This window comes from Crinia signifera, chromosome 3, assembly GCF_055691185.1.
Source record: "Crinia signifera chromosome 3, ASM5569118v1, whole genome shotgun sequence".
NCBI lineage: Eukaryota > Metazoa > Chordata > Amphibia > Anura > Myobatrachidae > Crinia > Crinia signifera.
Window position 1 is genome coordinate 168,390,520 of NC_139219.1, and position 22,682 is coordinate 168,413,201.

The following is a 22,682-nucleotide window of genomic DNA, read 5'->3' on the forward strand; positions in this document are numbered from 1 at the left end:
TTACCGTACCAAAGGGGTACATTTACTAAAGCTTCTGAAAATGAAAAGAATTGATGCTTTCCATAACAACCAATCAAATTTTGTCTATCACTTCTCTGTTGCACCCTAGAAAATCATCTGATTAGTAGCTATGGGCATCACCTCTTTGCAATTGTAGAAGCTTTAGTGAATTTACCCATAATGCCAAGGTGCTTTGCTTATATTTTGAAACTCAACTTGTGCATAAAAATGGCAATCAAAGTGGGTACAAGAGTAACAACTGAAAAAAAATGCATGATACTGTAGTCATTTATGCATACTCTAGGAAAACATATACAATATACAAGTGGTCCCAGTGCATAGATATGTATATATTTGTGATGCATTGTTTGGCATGCTATAAATCAAACCTTTTAAAGAACAGAAATGAATTTAAATAATAAATCCTTATCGCTAACTTATACTGTAGTTACAGGGACAATATTTATAAGCAGGTCCCATAATGTCTGCTGACTCCCACTCAGATCGCTACTCCAGCAAAACCTAAAGACCATACAAAGCCACTATACAGCTGAATGTTTGTTTAAAATAATGATATTTTATTATGGCAGATACAGTAGGTAGTATTATAATATTATTAAGTTAGTAATATCATTGTGACATGGCCACTTTCTCTGGAAACGTGAAGCATCTATTAAAACAAGGCTTGTTCTTCAAATGAATAAATGTAATCTTGTACTTTATTTATTATTTCACTTTTGGTCTAGTCAGTTGTTTGTAAATACAGGCTATGTTCATTTATACATTCATATCAAGTAAAACGAATTTGCTATTTACAGAGTTCCTTGGAATTTAATACAGACCAGTAGGACCTTGGGTATACTGGAGATATTAGTTAATCAATAATAAATCAGATATATAAACATTCCATAGTTTGAACTACACCTGTCAAGTCACATATTACTATTGGTTGCTATGACACTGTAAAAGTTTGTAAGATTATGTTTGTGCTTCTAACTATAGAAACTGATATATAGACATAGGTAGTAAAAAAAATTAAAAAAACTTTTAACTTTGTATTAATAAAAATGCTTCTAGCAGTTAGACGGCACATACTTGAAATTGCTCTACCTGCATAAAACTAGATGAGAAGTTACTTCCTTAGCAACAATAGGTCACTCTGACAAAAAAGACATTTGTATCCTGTAAATCAGTGGTTCAAAAACTGTGCGCCTAGGCTCCCTGGGGTGCCTCGGTACACTTGCAGGGGTGCCTCGGGTTGGTGGTCCAGAACCAATTCAAATTATTTATGATCAATTATTTCTGGACTAAACCAGTGCTGGTGGCTGCCAATCATAAAATGTTTACAATCAGAACCAAATCCTGTCCTTTACCACATAACTGAACCTAAGAAGCACATATAAACACAATCTACTTAATTTGATATAGATTTTTTGGGGCCTAGGGGTGCCGTGGAAAAAATCTGATAATCTAGGGTGCCGTGATTAGAAAAAGATTGGGAACCCCTGCTGTAAATAATAATTAAGATCACTGTGTGTTAATGAAATCATTTGCAGTTTCTGCATGTATACAAAGTATGTGGCAATACCACTATTGATTTATTTTTATGTTCTTTCAGAGAAGGTAATGAATAGAAAACTAATACATTGCATCCTACTATTAGATATAGCAGATGTTGCTGATATTTAAATTTAAGGGTCATAATGTTGTGCCAGAAGGTTGGTTAACAAGATTTAGAGTGGTGTCTCATTGGTGTTCTCTCTGCCCACATTTTCCAAATGACAGGGTGTCCTGAAGTTTGGAAATTAATTAAATGACACATGAAATCCAATTAAATACTCTTCTAGAAGAACACTGCACAACATATTCAATAATGGGAAAGTCTTTTTACAGGTATGTTATACAGTAAGTGAATTTTTATTTTATCAACAATTACATTTTATCGAATCAGGTTAGATACCGTTTCCACTTGAGTGTATCTAGCATGAACAGGAAACCAACAAGCAAAAATTCTGAAGTGAGCGCTGCCTTGATACAGACATGCCAACCCACGCAGTCCCTTATCACTGTACAAGCATAGTGTGGGTTTGCAATGTAAAGGAAAGCTATTCACTCTGTACATCACAAACATGCTAATATCAGCCAATGCTCGCTGCTTCTATTATATTCTAACTGTGGATTCAGTTTTTCTAATTAAAATACATAAACTCTCATTTTAGAGACTCATGTGATGCTTGAACCACCCATTTTAATTACACTATGGGCAGTATTCAATGTAAAAAATCGTGGTGTGCAGCGAATCCTGTTTAGGATTCGCTGCACACTCGCTGTGTTCCGGAGGGCTGGCTGCCACTCGCTCTCCCAGTATTCAACGTCGCAGGGGCGAGTTGCCCATCGAGGCGAATCTTAACCCCTGCAGCGGAGCCGTGGGACGGTGGCAGGCAGGGAGATTGAAGTCTCCCTGCCTGCCCCAGAACTTTTGTGGAGGGTAAGAGGGCTCCCCGGGAGCCAGGCAGCACAAGCTGCCCCCCCCCCCCACCCCCCCAGAGCCAGCAGGGGACCGGGTATATTCACTGCTCCCGATCGTGCATATGTAATGATCGGGTGCAGTGAATATATGAATATCTAATGAGCGGCTCGGCTCCCGGCCCCCGGCCCCCTGCTGGCTGCTCTGTGTAAAAAAAATATATATATTTTTTAAATTAAATATATATTTGTGTGCTGTAAGCACATGAATAAAAATAGAATGCCCCTTCACAGAATAAATATGTTGGCCGGATGATGCAGCTGGGAATCCAAGCCGCATCACCGCGATTGTTTGCGTTCCATTTGGAAGTGACTTCCGGGTCCACATTGTCATATGCGTTCCACGGAACGTCACTTCCGGCCGGACGCACTTCCGGCACCACCGGAAGTGCGGCAGCGCGATCATGGCGCTGTGGCTGATGGAGACGCACGTGTCTCTTATTTTCACTCTGTAGTGGGGTATAAAAGCTGGACCTGGGCCACTCTCCTATTGTAGCTGTACCCCCACTCCTGGGCTGATGTTGAAGCTCCATGTGTTCCATGTTTGATGCATCCTAAAACGTATGTTAACCCTATATTATGTGTGGGTGTATACCTTGCTATGTTCTGGATACACCCTGATATTGTTGTCATTATTGTTTAAATCATAGGCTCCTTGATAAAGGTCTGGTTGAGACCGAAACGTCGGGGCAGGATGATTGAATATATCCTCTTGGAATAAATTGTCTTATTATACCACTATTTCTGATGGACTAAATTATTTAACCTATTTGGAGAGTGTTCATTTTCCCTGCAGCGATCTGCTGGGACACTTGGACTATTTATGAGGCTATATGGTTTACATATATACCTCTTTATGAACACCCCAACTGTTGCAATTTGATGGTGAGAGTGCGGTCTACCTGGACATATATATATATATTTATATATGATATATATGTATAAATGCAATGTGAGGTGTAAACATACAAAAATGGTGTGAGCCCTCCACCGGCGCAAAGTGCAGTGAGATGAAACATAAAGGGCGTGAATGGACAATTACCCTTAAAGGTAATCTCTTAACATGAATGGACATGAATTAGCGTGAATGGACAATTACCCTTAAAAGTGTCTCTTAAACTGCGCCCTGTTCCGGATGTTCATAAAGTCTGTTTAGTCTGATTAGGAGCCTATACCTTCATGATCAGACTATCAGTGTTATGTGTTGTTTTTTCGGGCACCATTTCTGTTCTGGGCAGATCTGCCAGTACTTCTTCATACATTTATATACATAAAATAGAGGGGGAAAGAAGGTTAAAATCCATAAACATGAATAAAATATAATATTACAAACATAACAATAGCGAGGTATAGGGGTTAGAGATACAATAGGCAGACTAGTAGCTGGATGGGGAGAGTACATGGGTGCATATAGCTGAAGGAACCATTTTAGCTCAAAGTCTGTGTTTAGACCTGTGGGTTTCAAGGTATTGAATTTGTATATCAGTCTAATTTCCTCTTTTGCCAGAGCGGAGATAAAGAAAGGTTTTCTTTCATTGCCCCTAAGAATCTCAAGGGCAATAAACTGTTTGATATGAGCTGTAGAAGAGTTGTGGACCTGTTTGAAGTGTTGTGCTAATGAGTAGTGAGTTTCCAAGCCTTTTGAAATGTTAGTCAGATGATCCCCTAATCTAATTTTTAGGGCTCTGGAAGTACGACCTATATAGTATAGGTGACATGAACACTCAATTGCATAGATGACGTTTTTTGAATTGCATGTCATGAAGTCTTCTATTTTACAGTTTTCTTCATTTATTTTTATTGTGTCAACTTTCTTTCGTCCTTTGCTTTTTACTCCTCTGCATCCTTTAAATAGGCCACATCTATGGAATCCTTTTGTGAGTACGCAGCCTTTTTGGTTTTGCTTGTGGTAGTGCACTTCTTCCGATTTTAGTAGCAATGGTTTGTGCCCGTCTGTAGATACATTTCGGAGCCTCAGTTAAATGTGCACCTAGGATTGGATCCTTTTTCTAGATTCCCCAGTTTTTCTTGAAAATCTTCTCAACACTTTTAAATTGAGTATTGTAACCTGTTATAAAGACCATTCATATGTTTTATCCCATGTTCTGGTTATTGTAGTTTTTTCTTTTAATAACTCCTGTCTGTTGATTTCTTTGGTCTTCTTGATTAGATCTTTCGTATTTTGCAGGTCGTATCTGCTTTCCGTGAATTTTTCGGCCATATTATTGGCTTGTTCTTCAACTGTGTTTTCCTCGGTACAGTGCCGTCTGAGTCTTTTCATCTGATCTCCTGGTATTGCTCTTAACCTCTGGTCATGATGGCAACTATCACTCAAAATATAGGATTGACTGTCCGTGGGTTTTTGAAAAGTTTTTGTTTTGAGACCATTTTCTGAAGATATAGTAATATACAGAAAATCTACTGACACATTACTGATATTGAATGTCAGTTGTATATTGTATCTGTTATCGTTCAGGTAAGTGCAGAAGTTTTCAAGTTCCTCCATATTTCCTCACCAGAAGAAAAGGACATCATCTATGTACCGGGACCAAGACACCAGATTCGCTCCAAATGGGTTGTTGTTCCATATTGTTTCTTTTTCCCATTGTCCTAAGAAGATATTAGCATAACTTGGAGCGAATCAGGTGCCCATGGTGGTCCCTACCTTCTGTATGTAGAAGTCTCCTTTGAATATAAAAAGATTATTGTGTAAAATGAAGTCGACTCCTTCGACAAGTAGTTATTGTACTCCTTTTTCCAGTTCGTTGTTTTCTAGATACTGCTGGACGGTATTTATTCCAAAACTGTGTTTGATAATTGTATACAATGATTTAACATCGGCCGTGACCATATAATGGCCACTTTCCCATGGAATAGGATCTTATACCCACCATTCTATGGGAAAGTGGCCATTATATGGTCACGATCGATGTTAAATCATTGTATACAATTATCGAACACAGACGGCACTGGATTGGCTAACTAGATAGGAAACACGTGTCTTGCTAGAAAACCTCTGATTGGGCGTCAGAGGTATAAAACCACTTCCTGAACTAGATACTGCACATTCTCCTGAAAAAGACCGGTACTTCTTTCCTAGCAGGGCACCCACTAAGCAAATTGCTTAGTGGGCGATTCTGCGTAAGAAAATCGAATTGCATCGCATGCGTTTTTTGCGTGCAATGCGATCGTATGCGATGCGATTTTCCTATGTAATTTATTCACTGCTCTTTTTTGCCCCGGGCGGTGCAATGCGATTTTATAGGGTGCGATGCCATTTACTTTACTATACACTTATATGAGATGCTATGAGGATTACTTTACATGTATTCCGTGTCCGCGCGCCATGCTTCGGGCTCGGTGGCTCGCTGCGCTCGCCACACTTTATAAATTCAACTCCACTCTGGCGTGGATAGTGGGGGTATAAAAAAGTCGGAGGACTTGATCCGCCGGCGCTCGCCACGCTTTGGGATGCCGTGGATAGTGGTGGTGTTTTAGGAACACATTCACACCTGCAAAATCATACAGCTGACACAGTAATGACAACATGTGTTAACTAAGAACTGTAATTTACTTAAGTAATTAAATAGCATAATGATAATGATAATAAGAAGAACAATAATGATAATAAGAATAATGAATCAAGTTAAACCAGTAAAACATTAATTAAGAACAATGAATCAAGTTAGAACGGTAAAACATTAATTAGTAAAAAAATCAGTTAATCATCCTTAGGGAGGAGCGTAAGTGCTCGCAGGATGCGATGAAATGGGTTATCCCCACCCAATGTCTTTCTCCACATAACTCCTGCAAATACAATTGGAGCATGTGGCGTGATGTGCCTCTGTGGTGCTTATTGCGCCATTTGCATGCTCCCCACATTCTCTCCACATTCTAGGTATGTACCCCTGTGGACGGGTCTATGAAATTAAAACGGTGATTCACTTGTGCGTGCTGATAACTTGCAAGTTCCAGCTGTTCAGTGCTGTATGCCCTCCAGCAGTCCATGTAAATTGTGGTGCCTGGCTCTATGTTATCAATAATAGCCGCCATCAAAGTGCTGGCATTGCATCTGGGCACCATGGGGAGGAAACACTGTCCAGTTTCCATGCAAATTCCCTCAAAAATCCACTGCTGTGGTCAGGGCCGGCAACAGAAATCTTGGGGCCCTGTACACTAATATTTCTGGGGGCCCCCACGTAATCCCACACAACCCTCTTCTGCATGTACCAGCACATTTTATTAGGGGGTATATCGTCATTGGGTTGTGTCCAGCACCACCTAACGGGCATGTCTAACACCGCCAATCCGGTATGTCTACCATCATCTTTTGGCACTCACTACAATATAAAACTTCTATCAGCCACACCATAATCTCCTATTTTGGTTTTAATCTTCTAATTACTGTGTAACAGTACATGCAAATAGAGTCACCAACATATATGGATGACGCAGGTGTGTAGTGATATGGGTGACACAGGTGTGTAGTGATATGGGTGACACAGGTGTGTAGTGATATGGGTGACGCAGGTGTGTAGTGATATGGGTGACGCAGGTGTGTAGTGATATTGGTGACGCAGGTGTGTAGTGATATGGGTGGCGCAGGTGTGTAGTGATATGGATGGCGCAGGTGTTTAGTGATATGGATGACGCAGGTGTGTGGTTATATGGGTTATGCAGGTGTGTAGTGATATGGGTGACGCAGGTGTGTAGTGATATGGGTGACACAGGTGTGTAGTGATATGGGTGATGCAGGTGTGTAGTGATATGGGTGACGCAGGTGTGTAGTGATATGGGTGACGCAGGTATGTATAGTAGGGTTGCCATTGATTTAAATGTGGCAATAGCAATGGCAGGTAGCCCACCCCTCCCCCAAAACAACCTGTTTGCTTGTTGTCTTATATGGGCTGCTTCCTCCATGCAGATACCATGGCAGGTGGGTGGGCTGGAGACGCGGCGCAGTGGGCATGTGGGTGGGATCAGTGGTGCTGCTGGAGGCCCGGCGGCGGCAGTTGGATTGAGCCAGGCAGTACACAGGGGTGGGGGTGGGGCGGCATGCACAGTCTGCACAGTAGATGGGGGTAACACAGGTTACAGACGGGCCCCGGCTGCGGCCGGGCTCTGGGGCCCTTCAGATTGCCGGGGCCCGTCACACATGTCCCCCGTGACCCCCCCTGTCACCGGCCCAGGCTGGGGTAACAGATGGCTGACATTACTCTTCCTTTTCACAAATAAACTTTTATCGACCTCCAAGATGTGGCCTGGACCACCGATACCACGCTGTGGCTGTGCCATGAGGTCCATCGTGCAAGCCTCCCGCATCCATCTGTTATACAAAACAGCGCTCTTCTTAGATATGTCCAGCTGTTGCTGACAGTACTCAATGGATGTCAGCTCCTGGGCCCACCTTGAGCCAGCAAGCTTTAACATGGCACCGCCACATACATTCCATCACTGATAGGCGTTTTACATGCCCATTCGCGCAATTCTGCGCCATCGTCTGAGGCAAGCTAAACATACTGTATTCATTGATGAAGCCATTACACAAATTTCAATTAGTTCACCACCAGCTCTGAGGGATGCTTCCACTCCTGTCAGAAAATCACCTCAGAATGATATCTGAGATGATCTGACAGGGGGCGGGATTGACAGGGAGCAGGAACGGGAGCATTACTGAAATTGCATCGGATTGCATTGCATCGCATGCATCTCATGCCACTATAATGTCATGCGATGCGATTTCAGTACGGTACCGTATGTAGTGAACTTGGGCGTCCTGCTTGGAAACAAGTACCAAAGGACCTCAGTGGAGGTTGAAACGCATTGGCGGGAGCCCGGGGATATGTGGTAGACCAGTGAAGGACCAGGGAATTGAGGAAGGTTTACCGGTGCCTGCCAAGATTATCACCTCTGGCCCTTATGCGATCTGCCTAAACCACAGTTCTCCACCTTTAAGGGTAATTGTCCATTCACGCCCTTTATGTAACCTGGCCATTTTTATGTGATTATTTTTATGTGAATATTTTATATACAATAAATACTACACTATATTTGGATCCATCTGTGTTTATTCCCCTGTTGCAACCCACAGTGAATATACTTGGTGAGCAAGCCCACTGCAGGTGGAGAGGTGGAGAGGAGGATCCTGATATAAGTAACGGGGAAAGTCCTGAACACTATATCCCCACCTCTGAGGCGGAGAAGAGGATATGCTACCCCCTAAGTAGGGAGGTATTGTTTCATCTCGCTGCACTTTGCGCCGGTAGAGGGATCACACCATATGTGTATATTTACACCTCACATTGCTCGTCTTAAATAAGGTGTGGGGACACTTGGGAGATGATCCTTTCATAGGCTGCAAAAGGACATATACAAAATTATTTGGGAGATCCACAACACTTTTCTTCCTTTTGGATATATGTATAAATGTAATGGACAAAAAGCTTATTTTAGATATTAAGGTATTACAGAGACATGCCCATTTTTCTGAATAGACCACACCCATTTGTGAGACCATGCCCACTTCTTGGGAGCGTGCACGCCTTCGGAGAATGCATTAGGGTAAAGGGGGAGGGAGGGAATCTCCAGGAATCGATAATGAGTGAGGTGGCAACCCTAGCTGTATGTGATCCAGATATCCCCGCTCCATCCTTGCCTCCGGTGTCTGGGTCTTGTGTAACCTATTATTTAATGATAGCATTTGGGTGTAAAGAGAGACACACACAGAGTCCTCCTTAATCGTGTTCCAGGGTGTTAGTACAAAGGCTGCTGCTATTTTTCCATGTTACAAGATAGATTTTATATTTTATTCCTCTGTGGGTACGATTCAGACTCGATCGCTGTGGTCAAGGTTTGCACATACAAAGTTACTTAAAATCATACCACTCTGCAAATGGCCTATTCCATCTTATGGAAGTGGTACAGAGTGGGGCTTGTTAGTACTTGGATGTGGGATCACCCAGCAATACTAGGGGAAATATTTAAGCCAAAAGTAGATGCTCTCTCATTGTTGGTTCAATGTCATTCTGATAAAATGACCACAAGCAGAATCCAGATTCATATTATACACTGTATACATTTCCTTCATTCTCCAGCTTTACCCCTATGGATGTAATATTTTGCACAATACAGTATGTTTACCAGAGTATACTTACTGTATTCACTTGTTTGATATCATTATTTGCCTCTGTGATTTACAGTACCTCATTGATCCATACCATGCATTCATTGTACAAATATATGGAGAGGTTGACAATAATCTGTTTTTGGAAGAGAGTCATTATATAGTATACTGTTAAGTTTCAAGCTGTGAATAACTTCCCCAACTTTATGTATTGTTGTCTTTTTGTTGGTCCGTATATGATAAGTTTTAATTGTATCATAATAAAGCTATGTTTTAAATAAACATAATAGTTTTCCAACAAATAGAATTTTCTTTGCTTTCTAAAAACTATTTCATGATTGTAAACCTCTTTGGAGAACCTCTGTTACAGTGATCTTTTTGGTATATTTGGTAGGTTTTTTAAACCATCCAACCTCTCAATTAAATTTTACCTTTTATACTGGTTTAGATATATTAAAACCTAGTCCTTAGGAAATTCAGGACACCCTCTACACCCCCCTTTATTTGAATATCTACAGTATACAGCTTACAATGATGAACCTGGATACCGAATATGCAAATAAAACACTAGAGCTCTTATAAAGAATATCTGCTCTGCTTTTTGGCTAAAGCCAGGTATATACAGTATGCTTATGTAAACTGTGGGGCTTAAATATGACCCCTGTGGGTGATCGACAATCATCTGTTCCCCACATAAAGAGGCAGCTATTTGAAGCACAATGTGTTATTTGCCCTTGTGGGGCTTGAGACAGTTGTGCCTAAGAAAATGCACTGCTTTTTGTCTGCACCTTTACACTAGTAAGTGATAAGAATTTTATATTCCCAGCCATAAGGCTGGGCCCAATTTATTTATTCATTTATTGCACTTTTTGCACCTTCAAAAAAACTTTTATGTCTGTTGTTTGTGTCGCGATTTTGTGAAGATTGGGTGTAGACCCTTATGGGCTACCTTCTCTCTATGTTACTTGAGACTCTCTCTTCCTTTTGAGACAAGGTACAAAATCTGTTCCCTAGGAGAATGTTTTGGCCAACCCTGGTGAGAATAGCAGTGACCCTGAGCCCTGTGGCTGGGTGAAACAAAAATCGCTTGACCCCCTAATGTGCTTTTTGGCACCTGGAATCATGGTAATCAAGGGGTGACCCCTAGCATCAGCGAAGATTGACTCTTTTCCACTATTTGGGGGCCTTTAGCTTTGAGGGAATGGGGATAAATTGGGTCCTTTTCCTTTTGTGGAGGGTACAAAGACCCAAGCCCAAGAACTAGGTGATTGGAGCACAACCAAAGGTATCAATTAAAAAAGAGAGAGAGAATGTCAAAATAGTTGAACTGTCAACATGCAGCATGTTGGCAGTGACCATGTAGACATTCATCATTCAAACTGTTCCTCACGGTCTAGCAGTATCCTGCTTTCTATTTTCCATTGTCTTCTTCTGGGTCCCAGCGGTGAGGTGTCAGTGTCTTCCGGTACAAACCTCCACTAATGGAAATTAGCATAAGGTTACTAATCAGGTGTCTCCAGCTGCCTGCAGCTACATCCATGTGTGTCTGCCTCGAAATCGGCCCTCCCCAGTGCAGTGCAAGTGAACATGTTCCAACTTACAATATGGAAAAGTATATTTCATATATAACTAAGAAGTGAGTCTCATATAAAATTGGACCAATCTGTTATTATGCCAATGTACAAATTACATATATTTGCACATTTAAATGAAAACAATTAAAGTCATGCAGCTGTTTGTTCTGATAGCAAAATAAAACTGTAAACTCATTCGACCCTGACCTAACATAACAGGTATTCTGGAAATTAGATTAAAATTCAAATGTATACTGTTGTGTTATAGCGTTGTTAACTAACAAATGGAGAAAATTTCTGCAGCAGTTAATGAATGTAATGTATGAGTTCCACTCACTATTTGGTGACAATCTAATTACAGAAGTCTGTGTTCTTTGAGGCCAACATCATAAATAGAACTTCTAGATGCAAGCAAGCTACCGCCATGTGCCTGGAAGTCTTTTGAGGTCAGTATAAAAACAAAGACAGAGTTAGACAGCAATTATGTACATTACCATCATTAGTAAATTCATTCCTTTTACTAGGACTACTTTCTTGAAGCATCTATTTCAAATTCCTACTGCAGTATAATCTACATTTATGAAACCATCACAAAGAGTGCATTCCTAATGCTCAGGTTAAGAACATAAAAACACATCTTCAAATGTTAGGAAACAAAGGGCCAGATTCAGAGCCGCTCGCTAAGCAGCGTTCTTTTGCTGCCTAGCGAGCAGGTAAACGCACCCCACTGGGGGAGTGAAGGTCCATTCCCCTTCGCCAACCAAATGAACATTCGCATGCGGCCTTACGGGCGAAAAATTATTTGACGGTCGCTAGCAGTATGGATGGTGTAATGGTTAGCAATGGTCAGCACTGAGGTCATGGGTTCTATTCCCACCATGGCTCTAACTGTGCAGAGTTTGTATATTCTCCCCGTGCTTGCGTGGGTTTCCTGCGGGTACTCCGGATTTCTTCCAGAATCCAAAAATATACAGGTAGTTTGTCTCCTAACAAAAAAAATTATTATTCCTAAAATGAATTAGTGTGCGTGTACATGTGTAGGGAATATAGATTGTAAGCTCCACTGGGGCAGGGACTGATGTGAATGGCAAATATGCTCTGTAAAGCGCTGCGTAATATGTGTGCGCTATATAAGAAACTGTTAATAAATAAATACAATTTTTAACTATTGGCAAATAAAAGTCAGTTTAGGCTGACTTTTATGTCTCCTGGAGATTTCTAAATTTGGGGTGGGCACTGACGTCATGTGACATCAGCCATCTTCCCTGTGCAGGCTTCAAAACACCTACATTTTCATGGGGTCACCCAGCGCTTTTCTAGGCAAACCCTCTGTTTTTGTGGGCACGCTCAGGAAACGATGGGTGTTCCAATGCGACAGCCGCTTGCCCGTCCCTTCCCACCCTGCTCTGTGCGAGCACCTCAGCGAGTGTGATACTCGCTGAAGGCGTTTGCACAGCAGCTCTGCCCATGCATATTTTTGCCCATGCGCAGACCCAAAACATCAGTCCCCGGACCGAATTCAGCCAAATGCGAGCCAACCTGAATCACCCCCAAAGTAATTGGGTAAAAAACATACAATAAATATAGATAGCAATGCTTGTTAATAGAAACATCAATAAATGGAGCTAACATTTGTAAGATAGGGTTCATTTGGTATTAAACAGGTATAAAGAATATACCAATGTCAGAGGAAAATATTAAACCTAGACCAGGAACATAATCTGTTTGCAATAATGAAATAATTGAAATCTATATAAGGAAGCACACACAAACAATCATAGCATAATAGTAGAAATGGAATTTTGCTGAACCGCATGAATAATAATAATAATCACATTATTAGGTTACATATGGTCTATTTATTAATATAATTTCTTTTCATGATAAGTTCAGCAATAATAAATTATGATATGGGGCTAATGTCAATAATTTCTGAAAAACTAGCCTCTGAAACAGGGGGTTATTCAGACCTGATCGCATGGACGCTTATTCGCATGGTGGACAATTATCGATAGACTGCGCACATGTACGGCCTGTAGTACACATGGGTTTTTGACATGTTCACTCGGCTGTGAATAGATTTGTAGCCACATACGGCGAGCACATTAATTCGCAAGGCAGGATTTCACTCTAGCGGGGCAGTGGCTTAACTGAACACTGCCCATGTGAATTTGCGGCTGTGCGATCAGGTCTGAATTACCCCCACAGTCTCCATAGAAAGCTAGCGAGATTGCATATGAAAATGTAACAAAAGGCAATGGGCAATGTTGCAGATATTTCCTATATCTCCTGTGTTACTCCCTTGTTAAATGCTTCCCAAAAGTAAATATCTACAGCAGGGGTGGGGAACCTTTTGGGGTCCAAGGGCCTTTTGCATTGGGTCATAATGCCTTGGGGGCCATTAAAAAAAAAAAACGTACAAATCACCCTGCTGCAGCAGTCCCACGCTCCGGCAGCTGCTGCAGTTTACAAGTCGCCGGTCTGTGTGGTCCGGCGGCTGTGCAGGGAGACTGATACAGGGGAAATCTTGCAAGAGGTCGGTAGCTCTCGTGAGATTTCCCCTGTACTTGACTCCCTGCACAACCGCTGGGCCAGACAGGGGGCCGTATACGGCCCTCGGGCCGGAGGTTCCCCACCGCTGATTTACCGTATAATGCCTGTGATAACAGTTGGGCTTTGTACAGAGATGGATGCTGCTCAAATTGCCACTTCTGTGAAAATATGCTAATGCCACAAGAGGATTCTAGAGGAATAAGACACCTATGAGTGCTGCATCCTAGGGCGTAGCATTGGATCATCTGTGAGGCCATTGGCCATCTGAGTTACACTGAGGTTATTCAGGTCCTTCACCAGGAAGAAAATATATAGGGGTCAATGTACTAGGGGGTCAATTTACTAAGATGGGAGTTCTAGTTCAAATGGGATGTTGCTGTGGGCAACCAATCAGAGTCTGGGGGAGATTCTCTAAACTAAAAATGCAGTAAAAACCCAGTTATCGGGGTTGTTGCCGCATTTTGGGATGCTCTAAACATCCCCCGCCAGGGTACCGTGGCGGGGGGCATCACCAGAAAAATCTGGCGATGCCCCATAGAAGCCTATGGGCTTCTACCGCGACCCACCGCCGCCCCGCACCGACCCCCCCTCACCTGTGTTTGGGCAGCACAGAGCTGTGCTGCCCGGACCTGTGACCTCCTCCTCCCTGCACTATGATCCTGTTCCGGGTGCAGGGAAGAGGAGAGCCCAGCTCAGCAGCAGCGCCGGTTAAGGGAGGGATGGGTGCGCCGCCGGAACCCCATGGGACTTGCTGACTCACCACAAAGGACAGCTCTTAACGCAGGAGCTGTCCTTTGCCATAATTATCGCATATGTTAGAGCATATGCGATAATTATGTATGCGATGGGCAGCGATGGGGGGCGGAGCTATTATCAGTACTTGTGTACAATCACGGCTCCCACGATGTCCATCGCATATTAAAAATTGCATGCGATCGCATGCGATTTTTAACATAAATGCATCCAAATGCATTGAAATTAGTATCAAACATGTTCAATGGCCACCAAATGTCATTTTTGAGGCTGTACCACCCCCACTATCAACACGAACCCGAAGCGTGGCGGCGGTACGCGTCCTACGACCTTTTCATACCCCCACTATCCACGTCGGCGTGGAGTTGAGAATAGAAAGTGTGGCGAGCGCAGCGAGCCACCGAGCCCAAAGCGTGGCGAGCGCAGCGAGCCCCGCAAGGGGACACGGATACCTTCACAGGTATACGCATCCCCTCGCGGGCTTCACAGGTGTCCGCGTCCCCTCGCTGCGCTCGCCACACTTTCTATTCTCAACTCCACGCCAACGTGGATGGTGGGGGTATGAAAAAGTCTTAGGACGCGTACCGCCGCGCGCTCGCCACGCTTCGGGTTCGCGTTGATAGTGGGGGTGGTACAGCCTCAAAAATGACATTTGGGGGCCATTGAACATGTTTGAAACTAATTTCAATGCATTTGGATGCATTTCTGTTAAAAATCGCATGCGATCGCATGCGATTTTTCAAAAATGCTTAAAAAACTGCAAAAATTGCATCCCATCACATGCCACTACATTTGGCATGCGATGGCATGTGATGGGAGCCGTGAAAGTACACAAGTACCCTATTATCTTCTAAAGGCACTAAGTAAATAAGTAGATTTTGATTGGTTGCCCATAGCAATATCCCATCTTCAATAGAACCTCCTTTTTAGTAAATGTACTAGGTGGATTTCTAATGCTGTGAGAAGCGGTGATAGAAAAATAATACATGGTCTTGTAGACAGACATAAATTACTACCTCTAACTATAATTTTACAACCATGGATGATTGGCTGCTACTTTACCTACATCCACTTTATCTCTCTCCAAGGCATAGTACATAGATCTGTAAAAACAAATTACGAGCATGGTACAATATGCCAATATATACATATATATATATATATAGAAAGGGAGAAAGGATAGGGGTGCGCTAAGTATACCACTCTGTGGCTTTACATACAATAAATCAAATAAAATGAATAAAAACAAGTCAACATTTATTGGAAGGTTAAATCCAGCATTCAGTTTTCATTTCACAGGTTTTTTTTGATTAGTGCCACATATAGTTCAGATCCGCTGCCCAACGCGTTTTGTCCCTTGGGACTTCATCAGGGGCGATGAACCAATCTATATAAGTGGTGAAACATGCCGTTACAAACACATAATGATAAAAGGTATACATAATATAAAATAATGATACAACATGTGCGGATAAAAAATCAGTTATATAATATAATATGCATATATCATATACAGCATATATATTTGTGAAGGGTGCATATGATCCCAGAAAAAAAGGCCAGGAGGACCTTCATAATAATGGGGAAGGAGGATAGAGGAAAAATGGAGATGAGAGGAAGAAATTGCAAGGAATTGGGTGGGTACAAGGGTATTCACATACCGAAGCAAATATGTGGAGATATCTCCTTTGTATACTGTGGCCGAAGATCTCTAGAACGTTTGTTGGGGTTACCTACGGCCGCAAAAAGAGGTTACAATATATGATTTTTACTCACTGTAATCAGTGAAAAAATAGCGATCGTAAAGGTGCTATATCTATGATGGTGTTACATACCAATTTAGAAGAGAAAAACTCTCTCAGCAATAATGACCCAGAAACAGTTTTCACGGCCTATAAGTGCATTGGTTGCACTACCTGTTCCAGCCTGGAAACTGGAGATCATTTTTTTCACCCTCACACAGGTGAAAAAATACCCATCAAATATCCCTTGACATGTAGCAGCAGGTATGTCATTTATTATATAAAGTGCCCCTGCGGGCTTCTTTATATAGGTAAAACCATCACCCAATTCAAAGAAAGGATAGCCAACCATAAAACCAGCATAAGAGCTGCGCTATCCGACAAAGGCTCTGACCAGCCAGTGGCCCGTCATTTGAAAGCCCATAACCATCCATTACCATCTATTAGATATAAAATGATCGACTGTATCCCAGCTAGTGTCAGAGGAGGTGATCGCAACCGTCTGCTTCTCATATGTGAAGCCAGATGGATACACCGCCTACAGACGGTATCCCCCCTTGGACTTAACGAGCAACTTTCGCTCACTAGCTTTCTGTAACTCCTGATGTGTCCGCCACTTAGTACAAGTGGCCACTGCACATCATGCCCAGTGTTCCCACACGGCTCTTAGATTAAGTTTTCAGTACCGCATTCTGACAAACAGCATTGATTGTTTCCCTGCTCATTACATTGATTGTTTCCCTGTTAATTAGCCGGGTCCACGTACGCACATTGAATGCGGCCCATCACTTATTTTTCGTTGCTTTTTCTCAGTCATGCATCCCCCGGACCCAGTTGTCCCCCTTCTCCAATGTTTGGATTATCCAATGATGTACTTTTACATGCACCAATGTTATTTTCCACTCATGTCTCATGTTCCCCCTATTTTAGATGTCACTCATGCTGTCACTATGGTTACGGGTGCACTGTGTTCGGCACGCCCCCTGTGATGACCGGACTGATCGGCGCTGAGGCGCAAGGTGGACGTCATAGTACTCAAGGAGGCAAGCACGATACTGAGCACTGGGTGGGTTTGTCACTGGTATCACTTATAAATGTAAGTACTGTTCTTCATGTTTGTTCTGTCTTGATAAAGGGTCAGAGACCCGAAACGTTGACTGCACCTCCGTGTATAGACTCTTCTTTTCTGACTGCTTAAATTGGTTGTGTGTGCGAGTGCTGTCCAGCAGCAGCTTGTTACTTATATATATTATACACACACACACACACACACATATATATATATATATATATATATATATTATATATAGCAACATTTAAAGGGTACTTACTGAACAAGGCATAGTGTGCTCTCAGAAGCAATATATGAATAAACAAAAGTCTCATAAGTGCAATGAAATACTGTACATCACAGTTGACCACAACAGAAGTGGTATGCGGCATATTGATTGGCCGTTGTATGACCTGTGCAGCTCAGCACTAGCCAACCCCGTTAGACTTTATTCCTCAAGCTGAGAAAAATGGATAACAACCCCTGACAGTATTCTCACTGCCTTGCCTTTACCATTGACTGTGAAGTGAAGAGTAGGCAGACAGTAGCAAATATTAACATTTCAAGCCTTTGCATTCAAGCAATATTAAGTTATCTTAATGTTGGGTCCTAATTATCATATACCCACAAATGTTAAGTATCACCTCAATATAAGAAGGAGGGACTGCAAAGGATTATGGGTGAGATGTACTACTAAGCCATGAAAAGTGATAAACTGGAGAGTGAACGAGTACCAGCCTATCAGATCCTAACTGGGGCAAGGTGTATAAAGTTTCTAAAAGTGATAAAGTGGAGAATGATAAACAACCAGCCAATCAGCTCCTAACTGTCATGTTACACGCTTGGTAGGAAAAATGACAGGTAGGAGCTGAATGGCTGGTTGTTTTATCACTCTCCACTTTTTAAAGCTTGATACATCTGGCTTTGAAAAAAGTTATGGGCTGTTTGGCTGGTACTTTATCAAACTCCATGTTATCAGTTTCAAGTTCATCTGGCCCCATGTGAGAAGAAATGATCAGTGGACACTGCTATATACATTCTGCATGAGCAGTCCAATAATAGTGCAATGGAGTTTAAAAAAGACAGATTGATGTAGGTGACCTCTGGCAACACATGCAGCAAAAGCACATCATGTAAATGTGTGGTGCCTACCATTCTAATAAATGCCACAAATGCATTGGCATACTGTATCTATAATGAGTGCAGGGCTCTGCAGACAGAAATGACAGGGGAAATGGCAGGTTGACCCTTTTCCTGGTGATTTGCTCATGTGCAATAAAAGCATTCCCCAAGAACAAGTTGCAGGTGCCATATATATAAACAGTATCTGTCCCTCTGTGCTAATCTAGGAATTAAGTAATAAGAGGAATAGGTTAAACTGCAAGTCCAAACAAGGGCTGGTCCATATCAATAATGTACGGCTCAAAAGAAGAAAAAGATGATCACTGTGCTAAGATAAAATCCCAAATATAAGCATGTTATATAAAAAAAACTACACTGCTTCACATGCAGGCATGTTCAAAATGTGGCCCTCCAGCTGTTGTAAAACTACACATCCCAGCCTTAGGCGCGCGCACGGGGGGTGCCAGGGGTGCACAGGCACCTCCTAATGACTGGCACCCCCACCGCACCGAACGATTGCAGCAGCTTCCGGCAGCAGCATTGAAGATGCGGCTCGGCCGGGACGGCTGCTGACTAGTGCTGAGGCTGGCGCCCGCCACAGGCAGAACTTTCGTTTATGGTGCAGTTACTGCGCGGTTTACAGTTTGCGCGCTGCTCGATGCTGAAAAACGAAGAGGACACTGACAGACAACAAGTGGCAGTTCCTCCTCTCAGTCGTTATAGCATCCGGCTGGCAGCCAATCGTGAGGCTGATTGGGGGCGGGCCAGAAGACAAGACACTGCGCTCAGCCCTCAGCCTCAGGCACGAGTGATCTGAGCAGTATGAGGAGCCTCATATATGGCCGTGATGCAAGAAGCAGCAAGTCTAAACCAGTGTAATAATGTAGGTACAATAAACTAATTTAAGGGGAGGGGGAAACGGGTTGGGAGGGGGCACAGTAATATCAGAAGAACTAAGTTATGTATGGGGTGGGGGTGGGGGCTGCCAAAATTTTAATAACAGAACCACAAGGAGGTGGTTGTTGTATGCTAATAAAACTAGTAAGGTGCCTGATAAATCAACAGTCTGAGCAGAATACAGCCTAGAACGCTGGGTCCTGGGAAGGAGTGCTTGGCTACTCTTCACCCACCACTGCCTATTGCCATGGCCCTGTCTGGTGCCTGCTCAGCTCCATGCCCACTGAGCTGCACACTGGCACTGACAAACATTTGAAATATGGCATCTGTCTACCAGCCTGTCAGAGCTCAAGAATCGCCAGCCAGAGTTAGCAATTGGCTGTCTGACCGCAAGCTCTCCAGCACCATATATCAAATGTCTGTCAGCGCTGGTACGAGCCGCTCAGCAGCACAGGAGCTGAGCACGCACCACACAGGGCTGTGACGGTGAGCGCTCTTCTTCCCTCTTCTCTCATCCTCTGCACTAATATGTGAAATCTGTAAGGGGCACTTATGGGGAATTATGTGTCAGGGTAATTACTGGAGGCATTATATGTAATAGGCATTATTTGTGTGGCATAGTGTGTAATGGGCATCACAGTATGTGGCATAATGCGTAATGGGCATCACATGTGAGGCGCAATGTGTAATCTGCATCACAGTGTGGCATAATGTGTAATTGGCATCAGTGTTTGGCATAATATGTAATGGGCATTACAGTGTGTTGCATAATGTGTAATGGGCATCACGGTGTGAGGTGTAATGGGCATCAGTGTGTGGTGCAGCGTTTAATGGGCATCACAGTGTGAGGCATTGCGGTGTAAATTTCGGTGCATGTCTTTGGTACGCACTGTACCAGCTATTCATATTTTTTTTTTAATTGTCAAGCCCTGGCATATTGTGTTGTGGGCATTATGGTATGTGGCATTATGTGGAATGGGCATCTCTGTATGTATGATGGGCATTAATATGCCTAGCATTATGTGTAATGGGCATTACAGTGTGTGGAATTATGTTTCATGGGCATTACAGTGGAAATGTTTGCAGTGTGCCTAAGGCGCGCACTGTCCCTGTTTCTGATATGTGTGTGTGGTGGTGGAGGGGGATGATTTATTCTGAATGGAATAGATATAAATAAGTCACCTTCTATTAAGTTTGCATTGATGCGTTGATGGACACACCCAGTAGGCTGTGATGGACACACCCAGTAGGCGGTGATAGACACGCCCCTCCAATGGTGCACCACCTAATAAAATGGGCTGCGCACGCCTATGATCCCAGCATGCCTTACCATAGATTTAGCATTCCCTAAAAGCAAAACTGTGGCAAGGCATGATGGGACTTGTAGTTTCACAACAGCTGGAGGGCCATCGTTTGGACATGCTTAACATAGAGGGATGGTGCAAGGCAAAATAATGAATATAAATATCAGGCGTGTTCATGTTTGGGAGTGTTTGGTTGCTGGCAAACTCGGCAGCCAAACACAAATCACTTCAACATCATAAAATACAAATCCTGTGAACACGGCATCTTAGTAAATAAGCTTCTCTGTTTTCCACATAACAGACCAGTTCACATTTGTAACCAGCCGAGTTGTAGCAGCTTAGTAAATTTACCCCGTTATCTCTATTATTGTACATATCTTCATCTATGCCTCTCATTGCAGTCCATGGCAATCTAATTGACTGTAGTCTCATAAAGAAATATTTAGGAAAAGATTGTTTACAGGAAGGTGTCAGCCATTATCGTAACTTAAACACTTAGCTTTATATAAACAAGCTGGAGGAAATGCTGCATCATACATTGATTTATTTTTCTATAACTGCCAAATGTTCATCTTCCAGGCATCCTACGTTTATCAGAAATGTGCAAAGCTTAGGAAGAAAGCTGCCTATATTTCAGTAAGGTGATACAGATACTATCACCAGCACAGTTACCAGTAATTGTTGCAAGGAGCCATCACGTCAAAAAAGATCAAATTGAAAGCAGTGTCTTCATCTGGACAATAAATACAGGAAGCCCAAGTTTTATGCAAAAGAAAAATATATATTTATAAATTTTACAATGTTTAGATGTTTTAAATGCACATATATGATATTACTATATTTTGTTTATTTTATTTTTTTACTTTTATTAATAAATGATGGCACCAACTGTGTATAAGGTATAAGGTTTATAGGAGAACAGTGTCTAGGTATGGGGTTCCTAAACTTTCTTGATTCCCGCACCCTACAGTATTAGAATTACATTTTTATGATAGCCAAGAGCGAACAGCCAGTTCTCCGTTTCATGCTCGCTGCAATTCGCTGGTGTATTTCAATGGGGTTTTCACTGGGATTCGCCGAGAGTGTATTCAATGCTCAAATGGAGAACTGATTTCTCCATTGATTTTCGCCATGATTCTCCGTTTTACATTTGTCATCTTTTTAGGTGAACTGGAATGTGTTCTATTAAAAGAAAGCTTTTTGCAGCACATGAATATATATATATATTTTTTTTCAGTCCGTCACTGCCCAGTGTCCTGCCAAGGTGAGCAGAAAGGGGCCCTGCTTGTGAGAGTATAGCCTGGGCACTTTTTTAAAATGTTGCCACACAAAAAGTTACACAAAACATGAATATAGCAATTCAAGTTGATGGCAGTAAGCAAGTAGCTTTGTAATATAACATTACAGCTCTGACTGTCCCTTCCTCACTGCCATTTCTGACCTGGGATGACCTATTAGCGTGACCTCTGTGCATCTTATCTCTCCATCCTCCATTGAGACAGGATGTGAGCCTGAGAGTTTCACAGCACCAAGGAATGGATCCTATAGTGGAATGGATCCTATAGTGTCACCACCAGTGACAGATATAAACCTCATGGGGCCTTAGGCAATACAATGGTTTGGATCTCACCCCTACCTCAAACAATCTATAGCACTACATTTTTGTTCTTGATTGCATACAGCATTGCTAGAGTACTTTGGCATATGAGCAGTCTACTGATTAACCACTTGTGTGTCCAAACATTTCTCATCTTATAAATCAACATCGCTTAACAATGTTTGTCACTAGTCCATACTAAGTTAGTAGGCTGCTTTCTCAGGATTATTAGTTCAGAACCTTGTATTTCTTGGACAATATCTAGGTATATAGATAAGTTTGTTCAATTCCATCTCAACTCATAATCTCGGACACTCCCTTGACCTAGTCTTCACCCACCATTGTAATCTATCTGATTTCTCTAATTCTTCCTTCCTCCTCCCCTTTCCCCACATTGCCCAGACCCACAGTAACCATACATAACCTCGGGTCTCTTGACC

At 42.4% G+C, this 22,682-nt stretch overlaps 1 long non-coding RNA gene across 1 annotated transcript; it reads left to right on the forward strand.

Moving 5' to 3' along the window:
* Positions 1-1,783: 1,783 nt before the first annotated feature.
* On the forward strand, positions 1,784-21,648 carry LOC146062611 (uncharacterized). The gene is made up of 4 exons (XR_014471419.1): positions 1,784-1,893; positions 11,585-11,669; positions 17,202-17,367; positions 21,225-21,648. It is a non-coding gene; the product is annotated as an uncharacterized LOC146062611 (long non-coding RNA).
* The last annotated feature ends 1,034 nt before the right edge of the window (positions 21,649-22,682 follow it).